This window comes from Brienomyrus brachyistius, unplaced genomic scaffold (assembly GCF_023856365.1).
Source record: "Brienomyrus brachyistius isolate T26 unplaced genomic scaffold, BBRACH_0.4 scaffold1110, whole genome shotgun sequence".
Lineage (NCBI taxonomy): Eukaryota > Metazoa > Chordata > Actinopteri > Osteoglossiformes > Mormyridae > Brienomyrus > Brienomyrus brachyistius.
In genome coordinates this window covers 9,434-23,718 of record NW_026043385.1, presented here as the reverse complement: position 1 = coordinate 23,718, position 14,285 = coordinate 9,434, and the positions used below count along the sequence as shown (strand labels likewise).

At 46.7% G+C, this 14,285-nt stretch overlaps 1 non-coding gene across 1 annotated transcript; it reads left to right on the top strand.

Annotated features, from left to right (window-relative positions):
- Window positions 1–3,421: 3,421 nt before the first annotated feature.
- On the top strand, window positions 3,422–3,493 carry trnad-guc (transfer RNA aspartic acid (anticodon GUC)). The gene has a single exon. It is a non-coding gene; the product is annotated as a tRNA-Asp (tRNA).
- Window positions 3,494–14,285: the final 10,792 nt, after the last annotated feature.

The following is a 14,285-nucleotide window of genomic DNA, read 5'->3' as shown; positions in this document are numbered from 1 at the left end:
TCCGGTCCTCGGCGACACACAGATGATCCACGTTTTTGCTCCCTCCCAGCTCCCTACCAGACAGTCTACGTTTTTGCACCCTCTCAGCTCTGGAGCCCGGACCAGATTGAGAAATACTGTCCTACACGGTAATTCCGCAGTCTCTCCAACGAATAGTTTCGATATGCGTGCCCCCCCACATGGCCACCACCCTCTCGCGCTGCCCTCCATCTGAAGAAACCGTGGTTTTAGGTTACCTGGAAGCGATACGGCGTCTCGTCGGGCCGCAGGACGAGCGTCCTGGGGTCCTTTAGGGGGTAAATGTAGCCGTGCTTCACGATCAGATTCCCCACATGAAGTGCCTCTGAAAACACACAAAGTGGTCACTCATTTCCACGTAAACTACTCAAAGCTCAAACAAATCCACTACTCGTAGCCCAGATTTAGGCATAGTAATTCTCAAAATTTTTGTCAGTGGAATACAGTAGAACACACGATAACTAGAAACTGAGTAGGCATATTATATTTTATTTTACGGTATAGCAAGTAACTGGAAAAAACGTTGACATGGTGCACAGAATAAGCCGCGGGGATGGTGCATTCCTCATCGGAACTATAATTAATTACGAGTAATTGGGACTTTCCACTTTCCGGCTGCCTCCGCGGCCATTGGCAGTCAGGCGCTCCCGGGGGTTTCAGACCGGCGCAGCAACAGCGCTGCTAGGGGGAAGCCTAGTGTTTACAGGGAGGGGTAACTGCTTACCGGGGCAACAGGTTTTTTGCCCATTCAAGTCTGTTAATGCATCTGCCATCTACTGCCTAAAAGTCCCCTCCTTTCCATTCCGACTTCTTTTCCAATCTGGGCTGTAAATCAGGGAAATCTGCTCCCTTGCTATTTAAAACCTCATCTGCATCGCCCGGGAATTCAGGACAACAGCGTCTTGCAGAAGTGCATAATGAGGGAGACGGATAGCGATATTTCTCCAGGCATGACTGACTGCCTCTGGCTATCAGCGAAGTTTGCATCGGGACTATCAAACCGTACAGCTCAGCATGCGTAGCGGCGCGACTCGGGACTGGCCTACAGATTATTTGTACTAATAGCCTCTCAGCAGAAAGATAAATAATTCAGCAGATAAATTGACGCCAGGGGAAGAAAATCCCAAAAGCTTCAGGCGAATGGGGTGTCTATGTTATGGACAAGCTCAATTCTGACATTTATTAATTCACAGGCTCAGCAATATCAATGGAACAGAACATGCTTCTGTCAGACACGTGAATTGCATATGCTTACACATAAATGCAGCTAGGCTAATCTGTTGTATGGATGACAAATTCTATTACTTCATTTGTATTTATTATTCAAAAGACTCGTTTATTTCTGTTATTTTATTACAAAAAAAAAAAAACCTGATGACGTCTTTCGCCAGCAGGGGCGCCATCGTCGTCACGAAGGGAAAAAAACAATCGATTAACCTCACATAAGAGCACCAGGTAACGCTTCCCTACATACTTCTCGGCCCTACCTTCTTCCATGATGGAGTACTTCTGAATTAGCCACTCCACGATATCATTTCCTGGGAAGGCATAGCGAGGAAGGCATCTAGTTAGAGTCGAGAAATGCATTAAGCCGTCATAAATCAAAAACGCTGAACTCGATAAATAAATTACATAAATAAATATGAGCGCAAGGAGATCGATGACAGTCTTAATGCACAGGATTCCCGAAGACCGCCGATGTATGGGCTTTCCTGTGAAGGGCTTAAATGACCATTAGGACCCGGCCCCCGGGACACTGCACGGCCGGGTGTAAGACAACCCGGGCGGCACGAAAAATTATTTTTAAAAAGTAAAATATGTATCGTGCACCTGTCATCGCATGTGGAATCACTGTGATTAACAGTCTTTGATTCTTCATCTTTATCCCCATGTCGGGATCTTGCATCGCCACAATGACTTGTTCAATCTGGGATAAGAAGAATAGTCAAAATCGTGAAATCAAGGTGACGACAGACATAGTGAAAACGTTCAACCTAGTAATATAATAATTGCTTAATGTGTGATTTGATATGTAATCGTTATATTCATCATTAAATCACCGGAGAGACACACTCATATATTTAGGCATATATATAAGTAAACTACAAGGTTTTTCCTCTGACTATCTTAACTGCACGTCAAAGACGTTATCGGATATTCCCGACTACAGACTTTCGGTTTGATCATTTATTCGCGTTATTAATTCGGCTCCTGATTACATTAAACTAAACATGCTCAGATTGTTACAACCTTTGCTTGTCGGTTATTTTTGGGATCTTTCTGGATGGGCTCAAGGCGGGGTCTGTAAGCACAAGCAAACTGCCAGCACTTTTGTTTTACATGAAAATAGTTTGATGTCGGCCTATTGCGTTATTGTCTGGCTATAATTTGGAGGCAATATTAAACAATAGGCCCATATATTGTAAATATACATGTTGTGTTGTTTTGTTGTTATCACAAACGTATAGCCTGATCATAAATTTCATGGATACCTGGATGTTGTATGTTCCATTATATTTATGAATGAATGATTTATGTGAAGTCTGGCTTAGATTCGAGAATTAATCATATAGATTAAAAAAAGTTTTCATTTAAAACTTATCTCATATAATAAAATCCTCGTCCGAACGAACATATGTCAGAATGAAAAAACATTTAAATTATTTTTGTGATGCATCAGTATCAATAGCTACAACGTCATAACAGATATAGATATAATGCGGTTCATACTTTTGAAGTTGATGCGTATCTCCCGAAAAAAATCAACTCCAGAAGAGTCCGCGTCTGTAAATGCCTGAACTTCGGAATCGATCCTACCTTTGTTAGGCGCGGCATCTGTGTCTTGCAGCTGTTCCCTTGGATAAAGATGTTAATTGTCATGCTTACAGCATCTCGATCTCCGGCGTTTGTGAAGTTGGGATTGATGCTGTCCTGTGTTTTTTTTTTCCTTCCACACTTAAGCTCTGCTTGTTACTGCCCCATAGCGGAGCGCAAGTGAAACGGACTACCGGAGATTTGCACTGTTTTTCTGTTAGTGTGTATAATCAAAATATGACTCAGTTTGGCCAGTTAGAAAAATATGATAATAGAAAAGTATTCTTTTCCTCTCACTTTTTTTTCTTGATTTAATTACCGACTTCACGTACTTACACTGTGTCCCGTTGCACGATGTAATATTGCGAAACTATGATTTTGTGGCAGTGTTTTGTAAAGGAATTTTCCGTTTAATCATCGTCTTAGTATAAAGCTATATGGTTGTTCTGGTATCAGTGGACGTACATTATGTATTTTTTCTTCTCTTGAGCACCATGGTCATGACATGAAGCTCAGTCATTGATTACTCGCAAATGTTAGTAGTCATCCGCTGTTTATCTTGAAGATGTAAAAGTAGTGCGCGTACATCTCCTCGTTAGTATAGTGGTGAGTATCCCCGCCTGTCACGCGGGAGACCGGGGTTCGATTCCCCGACGGGGAGAGTCTGCATCTTTTTGCCTCGGCCTCAAAAGGCACCAAGCTAGAACCGGCCCCGTGTTAGTGGAAACGGGGCTTGTGACTTGTACTCATGCATAATATTCTGCGGGTCGCTCAGCAGCGCAGCATATGAAACTAGACTCGGATTGTAAGTGTGTGGTTTTGATAATTGATGTATGGATGGATGGATCCTTAATAAGAGATATAAACAATAAGGTCCAGTCGCCAACTAATCATGTAAAATACGTCATAAACTCATGGTTGTTAAACCCAGAATAAAAATGAAGACGTATAACTAGGAAAGTCAACTTGCACATTTCAATTTTGGTTCGATATAATCACGTTGTCCTTAACCCTCCAGTGCAGGAGGGGACGGTAATGCGCATCGAATGTTTCCGAACCTGTGTGTGATACAACCGAGGAAGAGCCGATGACTTCGGGGGAGGAGGGGCAGGCGACTCGGAAGAAAAAGCAGCAGAACCCAATGCAGCCTGTAGCCCATTCAAAGGCCTACTGTTGGACCTCTGCTTATTTTGCAATACGTCTTTAGTACGGACTGAAAAATGTCCGATTTCGATGAGTTTGAGAAGCAGTTAAGCGAAAATCGGCAAGGTAAGTTTGGCTTTGAAGATCGGTGTATGCTCCCTGTTTTAGGGTAATAAAGTGGCCGGCGTGTCCTAGCGCCGAGGATGGTGCGGAGGGCACTTCTGCTGGTTCCGAAAAGAAAAGCGCGGCTGGGAAATCGGTGCCTTTTATCCGAGCGCTCGCCGATTCTGAAACCTGCCCGATTCTTCTTCTCCCAGCTGCCGCAGGATCCCCGAAAACTGACCGCTTTGGTAAATCAGTGACATTCTTTGCTTGGCATTGTTATAGAGATCGCTAGGCCTGCATCCATCAGTGCCCGGCGTACATAACATGGACATTTCAATGAAACGTTATTGGGGTGCACTCGATGTGAAAGCCTGCGGTTTTATTTATTTAATTATTTACCATTATACACTTGGATCATAAATTGTGACCCGCGTATTTTCATTCGCAGTAACACACTATGCATGGATGTTTGTTGCAAGCGTTATATTTTCAAGATCACGTTTAAAGTTTTATGCAAATAAAAACGACCGCGACCACTTGATTTAAAGTCCGCACTTAATAACAGTGTTAGTTACTTGGTTTTTAAATACTACGACGAGTTTTCTATATAATGATATGATTTTGTCTCTTTCCGATGCACAATAGCCTTTCCCTTGGGTCCGAAATGCTGGCCCTGTCATCCGTACAGAATAAGTCTTTCTCACACGATCGCCGTTTCTTCATGATGTATAGACTCTAAAAATCAGCCGCGTTCCCTGGAATCATAACAACTGCTTTTAGGTCGTTATTGCAAAGTCTTGCACCTGTATCTACCTTTACAGCGGATAGCAGTAACTAACAATGATGTACAGTTATATAACAATACACATATAACTTCATTAAAGTGCAGAGAATCCAGTAAACTGAATAAACTTAAGCCATACTAACGCAACTGAAATATACAACATGCGTTACAACGGAGTCGAAAGTAGGATTGATTTATGTACCTATCAAATGGCAATCTTGTCATATCAGCTCCTTATCACTAAATCACTAAAATGTCATTCGAAACGACCTGATTCGGCTAGACGAGCACTAAGTGCCGCCGTGTTTGATAAACTAGCAGTTCCAGTCATTCATATCTGCGCTCTGACTATGCCTGCGATTGCGGTAATTGGTTATTACCGATTTACGTAAGATGCATTGGCCGCTCCGTGTCTGTACTTTTGCAGCGGTGCATTACCGTAACGCTGTTATAACTGATGCATGAAGCTGATTCCTCGAGCAGCACCTGCGTTTAAATGCTTCACTGAAAACTGCACCTTCAGGGATTTATTTAAGCTTCTATATGAAGGACCTGCTGGGATAGAAAGGTGATATTTTATTGCTAGTTTAATAAAGTGCTGTCTGTCAGATTGAAACGATATTAATTACCCATCCATCGTCCAACCAGTTATCTTAGTCAGGCTCCCCTGGAGCCTATTCCAGGCAAATTCCCCATACAGAGAGCAGAGGCAAAATTCAGGCCTCCAGACTCGGAGGCGTGAGGCAACTGTACTCACCACTGTGCTCCTATATCATTAATTAGTCTGGTTATGTTTTTATTGTTTCACAACAGACTGACATTCAAGGGGATGTCCTTGTGCCCTTGAAATTATTAGCCATTGAGAGATGGGTGTGTTTGTTTCAGGAGGGTGTGATTGAATATGTGAATTGAATGGAGGTGCTTCATTCTGGTGAGGAAACTGGGGAGTTAGACCCCGTACCACATCTTGGTCTCCGTAAGTGACTTTTAAGGCATAGCGCTGGGTCAGTCAGCATCCAGCACCCCAGGGAAGTTGGTAATATGATTACTCTGTGACTCATGGGCTTCAAACCCACAACCATCCGGACACACATTCATAATCCCTCTGAGTTACACATCTTGGATTTATCGAAATGGATGGTAGGGGGGCAGTCATGTCGCTCCGCCCACCGTCTCACTGGTACCACGGTGTCGTCCCCCAGAGCGGGAGAAGGAGCGACACAAGAAGCGTAGCCGCAGCCGGTCTCTGAGCCGTGGCGAGAAGCACCGCCGCTGGAGCAAGGACTCCAGGGGGCGGAGTCACGAGAAGCGCAGCAGCAGCCGCGACCGCAAGGGTCGTGACCGACGGAGCAGCTCACGCGAGCACAAGAAGCACAGGTACCCCCCCTCACGGTCCCGGTTACAGGCACTGAAGCTGATATCTAGCATGGTTTGAGGCCTCTTAACAAGTTTCTTTCACAATCAACCAATTGGTTTCTTCGTGGTGGGAAGGGGGACTGTACCCATATTAAATTTTAACTGGCGTTTATAAGTAGCCCCCGCCATAGCGATGGGACCTCAAAGCCAGCCTAAAAAGTGGCGCATGGTCACACCCTCATGACCTTAAACTGCCTGCGATCCAAAGTTAAATGTAAACATTCTGCCATCTGTTTGTTTTTGCCAGATTCTGAGTGTTTACACTGTATTGTTTGGGGAAAACAACCTTCTGTTTTGTGTTTGGGCAGCTACTCTCCTCGGAGAAGCCGTAAGAAAAGGACATACAAGTACTGGGATGTTCCCCCTCCGGGATTCGAGCACATCACCCCCATGCAGTACAAGGCAATGCAAGGTTTGGATGCGACGCTTCCATGTGTGCTAGTTCAGTATTGCAAGGTTATGGTATATTGGTTGCAATGAAAGCATTTATTCTGGAGTGCCCTCCTCCCCCCTGCTGGTCAAAGAGGGAATAACACTTGGGATGATTTCAGACAGTGTGAAGAGAGCTTAAACCTAGGGGTTAGAAGCAAATGAAGGCGACGATCCGGATGTTCTGGCCGTCCCTGGTTGGGGTCTTGAAGCCCTTTCTCCTCCCCACAGCTGCAGGGCAGATCCCCACGATAGCTTTACTGGCAACATCCACCACCAGCGGCGTGGCAGTGACGCCCACCCAGGTGCCGATGGTCGGCAGCCAGATGACCCGGCAGGCCAGGCGGCTTTATGTCGGCAACATCCCCTTCGGCCTGACGGAGGTGAGTCCAGGCAAAGTCCCGCGTTGCCTTCTGTCATGCATACTGGTGTCATGTGTAGCTCAGTGAGTTAGGACACTGAGCCGGTCACAAGAAGGTTGTTGGTTCAAATCCCTTGGGCAGCAGAGTGATTTCACCATTGGGCCCCCGAGCGCAGCCCTTAAGCACTATTTGCTCTAGGAACTGTCTGGTCCTGCTTCTTCAATGAAATGTATGTTGCTTTGGATGAAAGTGTCCGCAAAATAAATAGATAAATGTACTAGACTTGTCAGTCATTTTTTTTCTCGTTTGCCTGTTTTGATGTCTTCAGACGTCTGCCTGTCTTCATTCAGTGTGTCTGCCTGTCTTTTTAGGAGGCCATGGCGGATTTCTTCAATACCCAGATGCGATTGGCTGGCTTATGTCAAGGTCCCACCAATCCCGTCCTCGCTGTTCAGATAAACCAGGACAAGAACTTTGCCTTCCTTGAAGTAAGAGTCTTTCCTGCCTAATGGCTGCTGTGTCCAGGCGGAGACCGCAGCCTTCCCTGATTAACGACGTTCTTCGTTCTGCCCTAGTTTCGGTCCGTGGATGAGACCACGCAGGCAATGGCCTTCGACGGCATCATTTTCCAGGGTCAGTCGTTAAAAATCAGGCGGCCCCACGACTATCGCCCCCTGCCTGGCATCTCAGAGCAGCCTGCCTTCCACGTACCAGGTCCGTTTTGCTTGTCGCCGTCATAACCTTAATCTTTATTTACCTTTGAAGAGCCGATCGGCAAGGCCAGTTTTTTGTACTCGTTACGGACTGACTGTCCTTCGCAAGCTGCGGATGTCTTGTCATATAAAGAGGGAGACTTTCACTTTTATTTACTTAATGTTGTAAATATTTAGCAGACAGTTTTATCCAAAGTGAAGAATGTTTTTTTTTTTTTTTTTTTTTTTGAGAAATCAGGGTCAGCCTGTCCCTAGAGCAAACTCGCCGGCCCAGTGGTGTGATCACCAGTGATGTGAACCAGTGATCTTCTGATGATAACGCTGGCATCCTAACCAGCTGAGCCACACACACACACACACAGCTCAGTCACTCACTTCTTACTGTTAACATAGGGGTGTTGTGTGGCTCTGTGATGTTTGCCCATGAAAAGAAGGTTGCTGGTTGGCAGGGTTGGCAGAGTGATTTCACCACTGGGCCCTTGAGCAAGGACCCTAACCCCCAAATTGTTCTAGGGTTGCTGGCTCCTATTCTAGTTAAAAATTCTGGACACACCTACTGAAAATGACTTGTTTTTCAGCAAGATAATGACCCAAAGCCCACCTTGAAGGTTATGCAAGTAGCTTATTACCTTGTGAACTAGGAAAGAGATGGTCCCCACAGCCCCCCAACCTAAACTCTATAGAGCTGGTTTGGGATCAGTTGGATGAGAGTAAGAGTAAGGTAGCCAGCTTGCGCGCAGAACTTGTGGAAACTCGAAAAAAAAAAACTTTTTTTTTTTTTAAAGATATTCATGGGATTTATTAAACATTTATTAGACATGTAGGTAATGAGTTGACAGTTACATTACGCTCATTGTTTATCCAGCTGTAAATTATGAAGATATTGAGACCCCGCTAATGTAAAAGGTACGTTTCCCAAAACCTCATGTTATCGACTTGCATAGTTGGAACCATTCAGTTGTTATCTAATGTTGTTAGCAAATAACCTTATTAGCAACAAAGGCTTTGGGAAACGTGCCTTACAGCTGGCGGCTTGCCAAACCAGTCACGTAGCCAGTCCCTGTGCTGCCTGTTGCTGGGTACCCTGGAATATTTGTATATCGGGTTAATTGCTGAGTGTTAGTCGGATGAATCAGCCGCGTCGTTTTGCTGCATGAAAATTTAAAATCGAGTCATCTGCGCGTCACCTAACTGACGAATACCTCCACATTGCCGTACACCTGTGTTTGCCCAATCCCAGTCCTCGGGGAACCGCCGACTGTCCACATTTTCGCTCCCTCCTAGCTCCCAGCCAATCAGGAACACCGAATACCTGGTACAGGTGTGCTGAGAGGAAGCAAAAACGTGGACTGACCGGGGGGGTACCCCCGAGGACTGGGCTGGGAAACACTACCATAGACTGTGCTTGAAATGTGGGGGAGATCGACCAAGTCCCCAAACGCTTCAGTATTCGCAGACGTGCCGTGTCTCACGTCCATGTCCGCACACTGAGAACGATGACTTCACATCCCGTTAACAGCGATGGGGAGCTGCGGAAGAATCGTTCCCTACATTGCTGTGTCGCTCGAAAGGCAGAAAATACTTCGGACCTTTTTCCCGGTGAACGATTATCAGCTTCACTGGAGTTTTCACATCGTGCCCCATGCCCTATTCTGTTATGACGTCAGTGATGGATAATATTACCATAACAACATGCACAGATGAGGTCGTCTTACTCTGAAAGTGTTGAAAGGGTCACATTTTAGACATTTTCTACTTCTCATTAGCATCTTTTATGATTTTTTTTTTTTCTTCCTATATCGCCACCCCACTGAAATCGGCCCATTATAGACATAATCCATACAGGCATTTAATAGTTTACCTATTTATTTTGCAAAAGTTAATCGCAAAACGTTTTGCGTCCACCCCTGCATTGTAACATTTTGAGCTCCGGTGTCCCACTCACTTTAGCCTAAACTGTTAAAAATGGCAAGACTCAGCCCACAAGATAGTGATCGCGGTTTCAGTGAAAGGTAAGTGAGAAGTGCAGTCAGTTTGTTTTTCTTTGATTTTTTTCCTCCTTTTCGGATTGTCATCGTAATCTTTCTTATCCAGTGTGAGTCACATGTAATCCAAGTCAAGAGGAAGGCTGTACCAAAGCAGCACTGGGGGGAGAGAGTTTGAATCCAGCAGAACTGTTAATGTATTTCACGTCAAAGCCAGTAAATGTGCCATAGACAGGTGAAATGGAAACCGCTGCTTGTATCCTGGTGTTTACATTTTTTTTGCAGTCCCTGCTACCGCTTTGATACTTACAGCTCTTTCATTTTTGTTCCCCACTTTGTCCCCAGCTAGGGGCCTGTAAGATCGTTAAGTCTTCGCTCATAATTTGTTCAGTAGTACTGACCTACTGCTGCCATGCCAACATGTAACACAAGGCAAGTAAGACATTCCGTCCCTCGCACGGATATCCTCCCTGTCGACGGCCTGCCCCTGTGGGGGGGCTCTGTCCTGGAGTGCTCTTAAGCATATGGGGTCCTTTTTTTGGGGGTTGAAGGCTGGGGAGAGACTTATTATGCTGATCACAGGGTATAAATTTGATTTTTTTTTTTTTTTGCCCCTAAGAGAAGGTAGGAGGTAGCGCCCTCTTGTGGCTGCCAGTGTCCCAGGTGACTCCTTTCTGAAGTCAGTGGTTAATGCGGCTTTACAGTAGATTCCTGTAGAATAAGTGAGGAATGATGTTAGCAGAGCTATTTCGTCCTGTTTGGCTTCAAGCCGTGGCCCCTTTAGCAGGACCCTGTGGCGGCTCTTAGCTTTACCTGTGAGTTTATCTCCTGTAGGCTTTGTCCCTCTAATTAACTGCACCAATGTGGTTCTTGGTTTTAAGAACAGGAAGTCAGTGATTCGGCTGGGTTTGTGTTCTGCCGAGTCGCCCCCCCCCCCTCCACATTGTATACATGGAACACTTAACATATAATTAGCTGTTTTTATTTAGTTTTTTTTTTATATACCATCTAGCTTAATTATTGTGGCCCTTAAAATCAGATGCAACTCGGTCCATATTTCAAAATTCGTAGTTGGAATTATCAGAGAACTTGATTAGGAATTCAGTTGTGTTGTATATGCTGTAGGATGGGGGGGGGGGAATCTGTGTTATCATTCATTGACAAGAATCAAAATAGTTACTTTTGTACGCTCCCAGTAAGTAAGTCATGCAGAAAGGGCACAGGGGGCTTTGAGCTCTAGTGTTGCACCGTAATGTCGAGCCACTTGTCATAAAGCCATTTTCCTGATGTCTTCACTGTTTCCTCATGTCGTTTTGCAAAGTTTAACATGCTGCTTCTCCCACAGTTAAGATTAGCATTTCTAGCGAGGCGCCGTGCCTGGACTGTCGGGCTAATCGCCCCCCCGCGTCTCCTCCTCTTGCCCAGGTGAAGGAACTCTTGACGTCGTTCGGACCTCTTAAGGCCTTCAACCTTGTGAAGGACAGTGCCACGTCACTGTCTAAGGGTTATGCTTTCTGTGAATACGTGGACATCAGTGCCACTGACCAGGTGCGTGAGGTGGGGCAGCAGCTGGAAGGTCTGGGGTGACTCGGGGCTTCCGGATGGAATTGCTGACGCTTGTGTGGGATGCATCCCGCAGGCCGTGGCTGGACTCAATGGCATGCAGCTCGGAGACAAGAAGCTCATCGTCCAGCGGGCAAGCGTGGGGGCTAAGAATGCCAACGCTGTGAGTATTTGCCCTCGGCTGCCGCCTTTCTGATGTCCTAAACCCAACTTGGTTCCTGGGTGCCTCCCAGGAAGCTTAATGCCCCTATTTCTTGGGTTTATTTGGGTCCATGTAAATTTCTCGCTGTTACTCGAGACGATTGGACGATCAGGGGGTATCTGACACTCTTGTCGCCCCCCGGGACAGACGGCCATCATCGAGACGCCGGTGACGCTGCAGGTTCCAGGGCTGCAGCGGCTGCAGAGCTCCGGCATGCCCACGGAGGTGCTGTGCCTCCTCAACATGGTCATGCCCGAGGAGCTGGTGGACGACGAGGACTACGAGGAGATCCTGGAGGACATCCGGGAGGAGTGTTGCAAGTACGGCAACGTGCGCTCCATCGAGATTCCGCGGCCCGTCGATAGCGTGGAGGTGCCTGGCTGTGGCAAGGTGGGACCCGTACTCTCCTGTACCAGTGGCAAAAAGAAGACCTCTGTAGGCACTAAACACAGGCTCATGGGAGCATTTCTTGCACAAAAGTGTTTTGAAAACGGAATAATTTTTTGTGTAAGAAAAACAATCTGATTGGTTCAGATAGACGACGGACGATCTGATTGGTTCAGATAGGCGACGGACAATCTGATTGGTTCAGATAGGCGACGGACAATCTGATTGGTTCAGATAGGCGACGGACAATCTGATTGGTTCAGATAGGCGACGGACAATCTGATTGGTTCAGATAGGCGACGGACAATCTGATTGGTTCAGATAGGCGACGGACAATCTGATTGGTTCAGATAGGCGACGGACAATCTGATTGGTTCAGATAGGCGACGGACAATCTGATTGGTTCAGATAGGCGACGGACAATCTGATTGGCTCAGATAGGCGACGGACAATCTGATTGGCTCAGATAGGCGACGGACAATCTGATTGGCTCAGATAGGCGACGGACAATCTGATTGGCTCAGATAGGCGACGGACAATCTGATTGGCTCAGATAGGCGACGGACAATCTGATTGGCTCAGATAGGCGACGGACAATCTGATTGGCTCAGATAGGCGACGGACAATCTGATTGGCTCAGATAGGCGACGGACAATCTGATTGGCTCAGATAGGCGACGGACAATCTGATTGGCTCAGATAGGCGACGGACAATCTGATTGGCTCAGATAGGCGACGGACAATCTGATTGGCTCAGATAGGCGACGGACAATCTGATTGGCTCAGATAGGCGACGGACAATCTGATTGGCTCAGATAGGCGACGGACAATCTGATTGGCTCAGATAGGCGACGGACAATCTGATTGGCTCAGATAGGCGACGGACAATCTGATTGGCTCAGATAGGCGACGGACAATCTGATTGGCTCAGATAGGCGACGGACAATCTGATTGGCTCAGATAGGCGACGGACAATCTGATTGGCTCAGATAGGCGACGGACAATCTGATTGGCTCAGATAGGCGACGGACAATCTGATTGGCTCAGATAGGCGACGGACAATCTGATTGGCTCAGATAGGCGACGGACAATCTGATTGGCTCAGATAGGCGACGGACAATCTGATTGGCTCAGATAGGCGACGGACAATCTGATTGGCTCAGATAGGCGACGGACAATCTGATTGGCTCAGATAGGCGACGGACAATCTGATTGGCTCAGATAGGCGACGGACAATCTGATTGGCTCAGATAGGCGACGGACAATCTGATTGGCTCAGATAGGCGACGGACAATCTGATTGGCTCAGATAGGCGACGGACAATCTGATTGGCTCAGATAGGCGACGGACAATCTGATTGGCTCAGATAGGCGACGGACAATCTGATTGGCTCAGATAGGCGACGGACAATCTGATTGGCTCAGATAGGCGACGGACAATCTGATTGGCTCAGATAGGCGACGGACAATCTGATTGGCTCAGATAGGCGACGGACAATCTGATTGGCTCAGATAGGCGACGGACAATCTGATTGGCTCAGATAGGCGACGGACAATCTGATTGGCTCAGATAGGCGACGGACAATCTGATTGGCTCAGATAGGCGACGGACAATCTGATTGGCTCAGATAGGCGACGGACAATCTGATTGGCTCAGATAGGCGACGGACAATCTGATTGGCTCAGATAGGCGACGGACAATCTGATTGGCTCAGATAGGCGACGGACAATCTGATTGGCTCAGATAGGCGACGGACAATCTGATTGGCTCAGATAGGCGACGGACAATCTGATTGGCTCAGATAGGCGACGGACAATCTGATTGGCTCAGATAGGCGACGGACAATCTGATTGGCTCAGATAGGCGACGGACAATCTGATTGGCTCAGATAGGCGACGGACAATCTGATTGGCTCAGATAGGCGACGGACAATCTGATTGGCTCAGATAGGCGACGGACAATCTGATTGGCTCAGATAGGCGACGGACAATCTGATTGGCTCAGATAGGCGACGGACAATCTGATTGGCTCAGATAGGCGACGGACAATCTGATTGGCTCAGATAGGCGACGGACAATCTGATTGGCTCAGATAGGCGACGGACAATCTGATTGGCTCAGATAGGCGACGGACAATCTGATTGGCTCAGATAGGCGACGGACAATCTGATTGGCTCAGATAGGCGACGGACAATCTGATTGGCTCAGATAGGCGACGGACAATCTGATTGGCTCAGATAGGCGACGGACAATCTGATTGGCTCAGATAGGCGACGGACAATCTGATTGGCTCAGATAGGCGACGGACAATCTGATTGGCTCAGATAGGCGACGGACAATCTGCCAATCAGATTGTCCGTCGCCTA